A 12,066-nucleotide genomic window follows, 5' to 3' on the forward strand; every position below is an offset into this window, starting at 1 on the left:
TGCACCATTGTGACTGTGGATACTAGTTAATTTTTTACTATGATGTTACTGGTTACCTCACTAAGTCATAAACTAAAGCAAATCTAAAAAAATGGACACACTTGACTATTACATGAATTAAACTGGTGTACTTTTTATCTTATGCAGAATTCCAGTAGGTGGGTTGGTATAAACAAGCTAAAATGAAAAATTATAGCATTCATTCAGGTCTTCAAGTATTATTTCTTCGTGACAGAGTCTGATATACTCATGTGGAGTGTTGTCCACCATAAAAGCAATCATAAATGAATTGGCCCTCTTTCATCAAATATCTAAATGTCTTTAGGAAGTCTGGATAATTTTTCAATAATTCTTGCAGGTGTTATGCATGCATCTCACTCGGGATAATAGGTAAAGCTAAAAAACTGCAACTGACAGTGGTGGATCCTGTACAAGCTAGAGATCCCAAGCCTGCAGTCCTTAGCACTTCACATTCCTCCTAAAGAATCAGAGGGCAAAGCAGAGTGTAAACTACCTACAAAAAAGAAAGTGTGCTAAAAAAAAGAAAAGATTCAAGAGTGAGTAAAATAAACCACAAAGTACAAACTAAAATATAAAGTATGTACTGTTTGTTAATATGCCACTTCCTAAAAAGAAACAAAAGACACAGTATCTCACAAAAATGAATAAACCCCTCACATTTTTGTAAACATTTTACTATATTTTTCAGGGGACAACATTGAAGCTATGACACTTTGATACAATGTAAAGTAGTCACTGACAGCTTGTATAACAGTGTAAATTTGTCGTGCACTTTAACTCAACACACAGCCTTTAATGTCTAAACTGCTGGCAACAAATGTGAGTACACTGCCTTAACCCCTTTACTCCCAAGGGTGGTTTGCATGTTAATGCCCGGGCCAATTTTTACAATTCTGACCACTGTCTATTTATGAGGTAATAACTCTGGAACGCTTCAATGGATCCCGGTGATACTGACATTGTTTTCTCGTGACATATTGTACTTCATGTTAGTGGTAAAATTTCATTCATATAACTTGCGTATATTTGTGAAAAAAATGGAAATTTGGCAAAAATTTAGAATTTCGCAATTTTCCAACTTTGAATTTTTATGCTCTTAAATCACAGAGATATTGCACTCAAAAAACTTAATAAGTAACATTTCCCACATGTTTACTTTACATCAGCACAATTTGGAAACCAAAATTTTGTTTTGTTAGGAAGTTATAAGGGTTAAAAGTTGACCAGCGATTTCTCATTTTTACAACACCATTTTATTTTTACGGACCACATCACATTTGAAGTCACTTTGAGGGGTCCATATGATAGAAAATACCCAAAAGTGACACCATTCTAAAAACTGCACCCCTCAAGGTGCTCAAAACCAGATTCAAGAAGTTTATTAACCCTTCAGGTGCTTCATGGGAATTTTTTGAATGTTTAAAAAAAATGAACATTTAACTTTTTTCACAAAAAAATTACTTCAGGTTCAATTTTTTTATTTTACCAAGGGTAACAGGAGAAATTGGACTGGAAAAGTTATTGTGCAATTTGTCCTGAGTACGCCGATACCTGATATGTGGGGGAACCACTGTTTGAGTGCATGGCAAAGCTCGGAAGGGACTTTTTCACTGCAAAATTGGCTGGAATTCAGATCGGATGCCATGTCAAGATTGGAGAGCTCCTGATGTGCCTAAACAGTGGAATCCCCCCACAAGTGACCCCATTTTGGAAACAAGACCCCCAAGGAACTTATCTAGATATGTGGTGATCACTTTGAACCCCCAAGAGCTTCACAGAAGTTTATAACGTACAGCCGTACAATTAAAAATCATATTTTTTCCACAAAAATGATCTTTTCACCCCCAATTGTTATTTTCCCAAGAGTAACAGGACCCCAAAAGTTATTGTGCAATTTGTCCTGAGTACTCTGATACCCTATATGTGGGGGTAAACCACTATTTCGGCGCATGGCAGAGCTCGAAAGGGAAGCAGCGCCATTTCACTTTTTTTGGCTGGAATTGAGATCGGACACCATGTCGCGTTTGGAAAGCCCCTAATGTGCAAAACAGTGGAGACCCCCCAATTCTAACTCCAACCCTAACCCCAACACACCCCTCGCCCTAGCCCTAATCCTAATGGGTAAATGGAAGTAAATACTTTTTTTTATTTTATTATTTTTCCCTAACTAAGGGGGTGATAAAGGGGGGTTTGATTTTCTATTTATAGCGGGTTTTCATTTTTGGCAGCTGTCGCACGCTAAAAGACGCTTTTTATTGTAAAAATAGTTTATGCATCACCACATTTTGAGAGCTATAATTTTTCCATATTTTGACCCACCGAGTCATGTGAGGTCTTATTTTTTGCAGAACGGGTTGACGTTTTTATTGGTACCATTTTTGAGCATGTGACATTTTTTGATCGCTTTTTATTCCGATTTTTGGGACGCAGAATGAACAAAAACCAGTGTTTCATGAATTTCTTTTGGGGGGTGCGCTTACACCATTCCGCATGCGGTAAAATTGATAAAGCGGTTTTATTCTTCGGGTCAGTACAGTTACAGCGATACCTCATTTATGTCTTTTTTTATGTTTTGGCGCTTTTATGCAATGAAAACAATTTTATATAAAAAATAATTATTTTTGCATACCTTTATCCTGCGAGCTATAACTTTTTTATTTTTTCGCTGATGATGCTGTGTGGCAGCTCGTTTTTTGCGGAACAAGATGACGTTTTCAGCAGTACCATGGTTATTTATATTTGTCTCTTTGATCGCGAGTTATTACACTTTTTGCTCGGCGGTAAGATGATAAAGCTTTATTTTTTGTTTCGTTTTTTATTTTTATTTTTTAAGGGGTTCAATAAAGGGGTTAACTAGTGGGACAGTTTTATAGGGTGGGTCGTTGCGGATGTAGCAATACCAAATATGTGTACTTTTATTGTTTTTGTTTTTTCATCTTCAAAAAATGAATTTATTAGGGAATATTTTTTTTTTTTTAATTTATTTAGCGATTTTTTTTTATAAATTATTTTTACGCTTTTTTTTTACTTTATTACATTGTCCCAGGGGGAACATCACTGTCATGTGACAGATCGCTGATCTGTCACAGGCAGTGCTACAGGCTTCCTCATGCCGGCGCTTTGCAGGGAAGGAGGCCCCCACAGCAGCGCTGGGGGTCTCAGGGAAGCACGGAGGGAGCCCCCTCCCTGCCGATGCTTCCCTAAACCCCTGGTACACTGCGATCGTGTTTGATCGCAGTGTGCCAGGGGTTAACGGCTACTGCTAGTTGTGTGGACAGGATCAGGGGTCTGCATCCACTTAGTTACCAACCTCTCTGGTTTTCTGTGGCTTAGCTTGGGCCTGCTATCCTCCTCGGTGCCCATTCATAACAGCCTCCCCTCTAACACCTCGCACCCTTCCAGTCTATTCTAAACTGCTGCCCGACTAATCCACCTGTCCACCCGCTATTCCCCGGCCTTTCCCCTCTGTCAATCCCTGCACTGGCTCCCCATTACCCAAAGACTCCAGTTCAAAACTCTAACCATGACATAGAAAGCCATCCACAACCTGAGTCCTCCATACATCTGTGACTTCGTCTCCCGGTACTTACCTGCACGAAACCTCCGATCCTCACAAGATCTCCTCCTGTACTCCCCTGTTATGATTGGGTCACCGAGGAGGAAAGCAAGCCCAAGCAAAGCCACAGAAAACCAGAGAGGTTGGTAACTAAGCGGATTGCAGACCCCTGATTCTATCCACACAACTAGCAGTAGCCGTGGAGCGTGCCTACGATGATCTTAGATGCCTCGACACAGCCAGAGAGCTAACTAAGCCTAAAGCAAGAAAGGGGAAATCTAAACTGCCCCAGAGCAGACCCCAAAGGAATAGATAGCCCCCAAACATATATTGTCGGTGAGACAAGATGAAAACACAAACGCAGGCAGGAAAATAGACTGAGCAAATGATGGGGCCCACACTGACTAGACTGGACAAGAAAGGAAAGAGACTGTCTGCAATCACGCAAAAAACCCTGCAAAAAGTCCAACACGTCTGATGCAAAAAATACTGAAGTCGCACAACTTTGCTCACTATATCAGCACTCTGGTATATTCTGAAAGCAGAGCAAAAAGAGGCCAATCTAATAAGGGACAAAAACAAACTGGCACAAGCAGTAACATATGGACGGTGATTCAGCACAGCCCCAGCCGGAGCTGGCTGACCCACACAAAACTGAGATAGACAAAACCAGATCAAATGTAAACAGAATAGCAAATGAACACTTAGCTGAACATGCAGGGACTGAGCTGGAAACTAAGACCTCAGGAGGCAGGAAGAAAATCACTAGCAGGGATAGAGGGAGTCAGCTGTCTTAAATCCCAATCTGAAACCCCAGATCTCCAATTGTCATCCTCATTATCAGGTGGCAAGCCTCTGTCAATCAGATCAGCTCCACTACCTCCAGTAACCACCAGAGGGAGTCCAGAAAGAGAACTCGCAACCCCTCTGTCAATTTGACCAGCTCCACTACCTTCAGTAGTCACCAGAGGGAAGCCAGAGAGAGAATTCACAACACTCCCCTCTTATCTCCTCTTCCCACAATCGCATACAAGATTTCTCCCGCGCATCCCCCCTACTCTGGAACTTTCTACCACAACATATCAGACTCTCGCCTACCATGGAAACCTTCAAAAAGAACCTGAAGACTCACCTCTTCCGACAAGCCTACAACCTGCAGTAACTACCGATACACCAAACCACTGCCCAACCAGCTCTAGCCTCGCCTACTGTATCCTCACCCATCCCCTGTAGATTGTGAGCCCTCACGGGCATTGTCCTCTCTCATCCTGTACCAGTCGTGACTTGTATTGTTTAAGATTACTGTACTTGTATGTATTATGTATACCCCTCCTCACATGTAAAGCGCCATGGAATAAATGGCGCTATAATAATAAATAATAATAATAATAATAATAATAATAGGTGTATAGAGGCCCATTTCCAACAACCATCACTCCAGTGTTCTTATGGTACTTTGTGTTTGCTAACTGTGTAAGAAGGCTAATGGATGGTTAGAATATCCTTGAAAACCCTTGTGCAAGTATATTAGCACAGCTGAAAACAGTTTGGCTGATTAGAGAAGCTATAAACTTGACCTTCCTTTGAGCTAGTTGAGAATCTGGAACATTACATTTGTTAGTTCTATTAAACTCTCAAAATAGCCAGAAAAAAGAACTTTCATGTGAAACTCAACTCTCTATTCTTGTTCTTAGAAATGAAGGCTATTCCATGCGAGAAATTGCCAAGAAACTGAAGATTTCCTACAACGGTGTGTACTACTGCCCTCAGAGGAGAGCACAAACAGGCTCTAACCAGAGTAGAAAGAGAAGTGGAAGGCCTCGCTGCACAACTGAGCAACAAGACAAGTATATTAGAGTCTGTAGTTTGAGAAATCGATGCATCACAGGTCCTCAACTGGCAGCTTCTGTTATGAATAGGTCACCGAGGAGGATGGCAGGAATAGGATAGGCCACCAGGAAACCAGAAAGGTTGGTAACTTAGCAGATTGCAGAACCCTAATCCTAACAACACAACTAGCAGTAGCCATGGGGCGTACCTACGATGCCCTAGGCGCCTCGGCACAGCCGGAGAACTAAACTTATAGCAAGAAAGGTGAAATCTAAACTGCCCCGGAGTAGAACCCCAAAGAAATAGATAGCCCCCAAACATATATTGTCGGTGAAACAAGCTGAGGCACAAACACAGGCAGAAAATAGACTGGGCAAATGATGGGGCCCAAACTGTCTAGATAGGATAGGAAAAGAAAGACACTGTCTCCAATCATGCAAAAACCCTAAAAAATCCAACACATCTGATGTACAAAAAACACTGAGGTCTCACGACCTCCCCCCCATTATATCAGCATTCTGGTGTGAACTGGCAGCAAAGCAAAAGAGAATAATATAACAGGGGACTGAACAAACTGACACAAGCTGTAACATATGGAGCGGGGTCCAGCACTGCCCCAGCAGGGAGCACGCTGAACCCTCACAGCAAAGCAGAAAGAGGCAAAACCAGATCAGATGCAAAGGATTAGCAAATGAACAACTTAACTGAAAAATGCAGGATCAGGCAGGAGACAGCAGACCTCAAAATGCACAGGAAGAAACCAATCACCAGCAGCAACTGAGGGAAGCCTGCTCACTTATATCCTCCCAGTCAATAACCCCTGACCTCCAATCATCGTCGTCAGGTGGCAGACTTCTGTCAACCCGGCCAGCTTTCTTATCCACAGCAACCACCAGAGGGAGCCCTGACTCAGAAGTCAGATCAAGAGAATTCACAACAAGCTTCATTAAATAGTACACGCAAAACACCAATGTCAACATGTACAGTGAAGAGGCGACTCCGGGATGCTGGCCTTCAGGGCAGAGTGGCAAAGAAAAAGCCATATCTGAGACTGGCTAATAAAAAGGAAAAGATTAATATGGGCAAAAGAACACAGACATTGGACAGAGGAAGATTGGAAAAAAGTGTTATGGACAGACGAATCCAAGTTTGAGGTGTTTGGATCACACAGAAGAACATTTGTGAGACGCAGAACAATGGAAAAGATGCTGGAAGAGTGCCTGACACCATCTGTCAAGCATGGTGGAGGTAATGTGATGGTCTGGGGTTGCTTTGGTGCTGGTAAAGTGGGAGATTTGTACAAGGTAAAAGGGATTTTGAATAAGGAAGGCTAGCACTCCATTTTGCAATGCCATGCCATACTGTGTGGACAGCGCTTGATTGGAGCCAATTTCATCCTACAACAGGACAATGACCCAAAGCACACCTCCAAATTATGCAAGAATTATTTAGGGAAGAAGCAAGCAGCTGGTATTCTATCTGTAATGGAAAGGCCAGCGCAGTCACCAGATCTCAACCCCATTGAGCTGTTGTGGGAGCAGCTTGACCGTAGGGTACCAAAAAGTGCCCATCAAGCCAAACCAACTTGTGGGAGGGGCTTCTGAAAGCATGGGGTGAAATTTCTCCAGATTACCTCAGCAAATTAACTGCTAGAATGCCAAAGGTCTGCAATGCTGTAATTGCTACAAAGGGAGCATTCTTTGACGAAAGCAAAGTTTGAAGGAGAAAATTATTATTTCAAATAAAAATCTTTTTTTCGAACCTTGTCAATGTCTGGACTAGATTTTAAAATCATTTGACAACTCATTTAATTAATAAAAGTATGAGTTTTCATGGAAAACACAAAATTGTCTGGGTGAACCCAAACTTTTGAACGGTAGTGTATTTATATATAGATGAATAGATATGTCTATAGATATATGGATAGATATATCTATAGATAGATAGATCTATAGATAAATGGAAAAAAATCAGGCAGCACTCCAGTTCAAGGAAAAATTGTGGACAAATTGCTTGACAAAGACCATGCTGTGAGGTTAAAACGTTGCACCATTTATTGCTGGATTAAAGTCCACAATTTTTCCTTGAACTGGAGTGCTGCCTGATTTTTTTCCATTTATATTTTGCGTTGGACAACCGCATTACTCAGGAAGTATTGCACCCAAAATTTGCTCAAGTTTGTGCTGCTATCTGTCTTTTCTATTTAGATCTATAGATAGATAGATGGATAGCTATATCTATAGATATATCTATCCATCCAAAAATGAAAGCAGCACGCCTTGAAAAATTCAGTATGATGATTTTTTATTCAGTCCATCAGGCTATGTGCCCATACAGTGCGACGTTTCGGTCCAGAAAGGGTGCGGACCTTTCTCAAGCAGTCTGTACCCTTTCTGGACCGAAACATCGCACTGTATGGACACATAGCCTGATGGGCTGAATAAAACATCATCATACTGAATTTTTCAAGGCGTGCTGCTTTCATTTTTGAATGGATATTTTAAAGGTCTGGTATATGCCTGGAAGCATGCACCCTCTTTTTTCTTATTTTATTTGTGCTGCTTTTTCATTTTTTCATTATAGATATATCTATCTATAGATATATAGAGTGCCAGCGGCAGTGCTGGGTATTGAGGTGCGAGACTCGTGCGAGTTTCTCGCAAGTGTGAACTCCAGCCTAAGGCAATATTTGTTTAATTTAAAAAAAATTGAAAACAAAAAAATGGCTTGGGCTCCCGCACAATTTTCTACGCCAGAGAGGGAAAGTCAGAGACTGGAGGCCCTTGTTTACAGCTTGGGAAGGGGGTATTACCCATCTTCCCATGCTTTGAATATCAGCCCGCAGCTGTATATTTAGCTTTTACTGGCTATTAAACTAGGAAGACCCCAAAATAAGTGATGGGGGCCCCCTATAATTAATAGCCAGAGAGGCTATGCAGACAGCTGCCTGCTGATATAAATAGCCTAGAAAGGCACCACGGATATTGCCCCCCCGGCTACAAACACCAGCTCTCTGCTGCCCCAGAAATGGCACATCTTTAGGATGCGCCAATTTCGGCACTTAGCCTCTCTCTTCCTACAGCTGTGTAGCTGTGGCATATGGAGTAATAAGGGGTTAATGTTACCTTTGTATTGTAAAGTGACATCAAGCCCAGTTAGTAATGGAGAGGCGTCAATAAGACAACTATCCATTATTAATCCTATAGTTATTAATGGGTTAAAAAAGACAGCCAGAAAAAAGTCTTTAAATGAAATAAAACACCACAGAGATTTCCATATTTTATTGTACGCCTAATTCCCCGAAGCCATCGATCTCCTTTAAAAAAGAAAAATAATAAACCAACAGTATACTCCCTGGTCCGACATAATCCCTTTAATAACGAGTGTCCCACGACGATCTCCCTATAGAGCAGTCACATCAGCAGATGTGGCCTCTCTACAGAGCCTCCGATGACACACTTGACCGGAGATAACCCTCCCGCAGTGTATCATCGGAGTTCAGGCTCTCACTTTACGGCACCACTGCTGTGTGAGAATTTTCTCACGCAGCGGTGCTGTAAGTGACAGGATGAACTCAGGTGACCTGTCGGCGGCAGAGAGATACAGTGCGGAGGATTATCTCCGTCACTGTACACCGGAGCCCCTGGAGAGCGGTCACATCTGCTGATGTGACAGCTCTCCACAGGAGATTGTCATGGGACAATCGTTATTAAATGGATTACGTTGGAAAAAGAAGTATATTGTTTGTTTATTATTTTATTATTTTTTGCAGGAGATCAAGAGGATCTGGGATTAGCTGTATATGGTGAGTATGTGTACTGTATGTGTTTTTTTTTTTTACTATTCAACACTTTAGCTGGATGATGGGACTACTACTGTCCGACCATTGGCTAATGGTGTCACTGTAGCAGGAATAGCCGGATGGGACTAATAGTCCCATCGGACGATGCCTACCTACACACAGACCAGCACACACACAGCACCACAGACTGACACACAGCTCCGCAGACCCCCCCACACAGACACAGATTCACGAGGACACCTGCACACACATACGCACATATTCTCCACACACACATAGCTCTATCCACACTCCGCCCACACAATTCCCCCCTCCCGATATGCAGCATTTCTCGCACCCAAGTCTGCAGCAAATCTGCAGGTCTTTTTAACATCTGCGGTGTTGCTGCAGATTTGCCCTACTCAATGGAAGTCAATAGGTGCAGAAACGCTGCAGATCTGCAAAAAGAATTGACATGCTGTGGGAAAAAAAACGCTGCAAATCTGCATGGATTTTTCTGCAGCAAGTGCACACCAATTCTTAACTTCACGTTGACTAACATCGGCTGTGCACCACACTGCAGATTTGATGCAATTCCGCGCATCCAAAAACATTGCGGAAGCGCATCTAAATCCGCAACGTGTGCACATAGCCTTTGCCTCCATACAGTATCATGTTATCAGCAGAACATCTGCAGTTTTCACTGGGCGATGTGCTGCTGAGAACAATAATTTCTGTTCCGGCATAAACAATCCAATCACTCGATGAATAGGCAGCATTCTGCTTGTTTGGTATAATGCATTTCCTAGTCCTCCATTTAGTAAAATACACACCCCATACTGCTCCATACAGTATGTCACTATCAGGGGTGTTAACCTTTGGACGGCACACGGCTATCACATGTGCAGGGGGGCTTATCTTAGTTATCCCACTGCTGCCAACAATGTGATGAAAACAGCAAGCTAGTCTTGCCCTAACAATTTACCGCAGGGGCTTATTGTAGGTATCCCACTGCTGCCACAATATGTCACGAACTGCAGGGATTTAAGTATATCCCACTTTCCAGTTCCACTTTGGAACTTGCAGCTCTCCGGCGCCCACTTTACCCTCAGGACAGTCAGGGAACTGCACCTAGGATAATTAGTCGCCGGACGGGCTACTTGTTGTGCACTGGCTATTAGGCCCGCTGCAGCGAGGGAATTATGAAGGCTCTGGCCGCAGCCAGACAATCAGCTTATAAAACCCCTTGCATCACTGCCAGCTAGCCCACCTAGCCCAGAGCACACTTTGCTGCCACCACCTCCCGATTTCTCTATCAATATTTAAATTAATAAAGGGGTATGAAGCCAACCCAAATTAGTAGCGTAATTACTTCAGGCATGTAAAAGTTCGGTGTAGAACATGGCAACGGAACTATTTTATATTTTACTCCCAAAAGATAGGCAGTGTTTACAGAAGATATGAAAAGATTTTACAATATGAGACAATTAAAATACGTACACAGCGAATACAAATAAAAGGGAATTAAGAGAAGAAATAAACTCACGTATTGCTTAGGTCATCTTAGGCCAAACCATGCTGGTGGGAGGAGCCATATATCACAATGCATTGAGGTCTGGTTGCAGCAGCTTCCCAGGCTAGAAAAAAGGCTGTCCTGAGTGACAATACCTTATACCCCTGGGCTTGTGACCTCACTAAAGGGGCTGGTTTGTGGCAATGCTCCCCCTGCTTTCAGAGTTACAATCTGGCTAAGAAAACTATAATAATCATCTCGCAGACGGTACCTCGTATAGAAACGCACATAGTATTATCTTATTCAGCTTGTCGCTGGCGTTCATTCAAAGCCAAACATGAAGCATTGGGCTGCCCCGACTGCGCAGGAATCCACTTCTTGGATTCCACTGATGCTAGAATTTGGAAAAACACAGGCTAAATAGTCCCGTCGAAGAATGTCCCGGATATGTAGTTTTCATATTTCTAGCATAAATTCATGTCGCTTTATGACCAGATGATTAGATTCCAATTATAGTCTATGAGAAGTCAGAGCACATGGAAAAACAAAGAGGCTCCCTGCTGGGAGGAGGGAAATCACTCACTGGTATATCAGGTCACAAGGAGAGAAGGGGGTGGACAGTGTCACAGGCTGTGAGTGAGAGAAAGTTGCAGGCATGACAGGCAAGGGAAAAGAACAGGGGGGTCAAGCCCTCACAACTGGCATAGCAGAGTTCAGTATGTGAATAGAAGATTCTGGAATGTTCCAGAAGGTGTGATAATAGGGAAAAATACATGATACTTAACATTATCGTTACACAGTACAATACACACCCCATAGTGCTCCATATAGTACAGTACACACCTGGTTGTGACAGTTAATAAAATGTTTAGAAACAGACGAAACATTTAGTGCCTCCGCGTTCACAGTATCAGATAAATGTCTTATGCGTTTTTTCAGTGGTCCCATGGTGCAGCCTACATATTGAATATTGCAAGCCACACACTCTATTAGATAAATAACACTTGGAGTATTACAGTTAATAACATTTTTAATTGTAAAAAAAATTTTCGTTACTGCCGAGGCAAAAGTTTTATCCTTCATTGCGTGGCTGCAAGAAACACACTGTGTGCGACCGCAACGAAAGAAAGCCAAGTTAAAGGAGGACTGGAGTTAGCATTAACAATGTTACTGGGAGACAAAATACTAGCTAATGTGGGAGCTTTTTTTGCTATAAATCTGATATTATTGTGAAACATAACATCACACAATTTTTTTTATATATACTTTAGTAAGGTGACATGTTTTTTAGAATCTTTGTGATTTAATTAAATTGGGGTGAATAATTCGTGGAAAAAGTGATATTACCTTTCTTTGTTAATTGAC

Source organism: Dendrobates tinctorius, unplaced genomic scaffold (assembly GCF_039654945.1).
Source record: "Dendrobates tinctorius isolate UK_male_01 unplaced genomic scaffold, ASM3965494v1 ptg000250l, whole genome shotgun sequence".
Classification (NCBI taxonomy): Eukaryota; Metazoa; Chordata; class Amphibia; order Anura; family Dendrobatidae; genus Dendrobates; species Dendrobates tinctorius.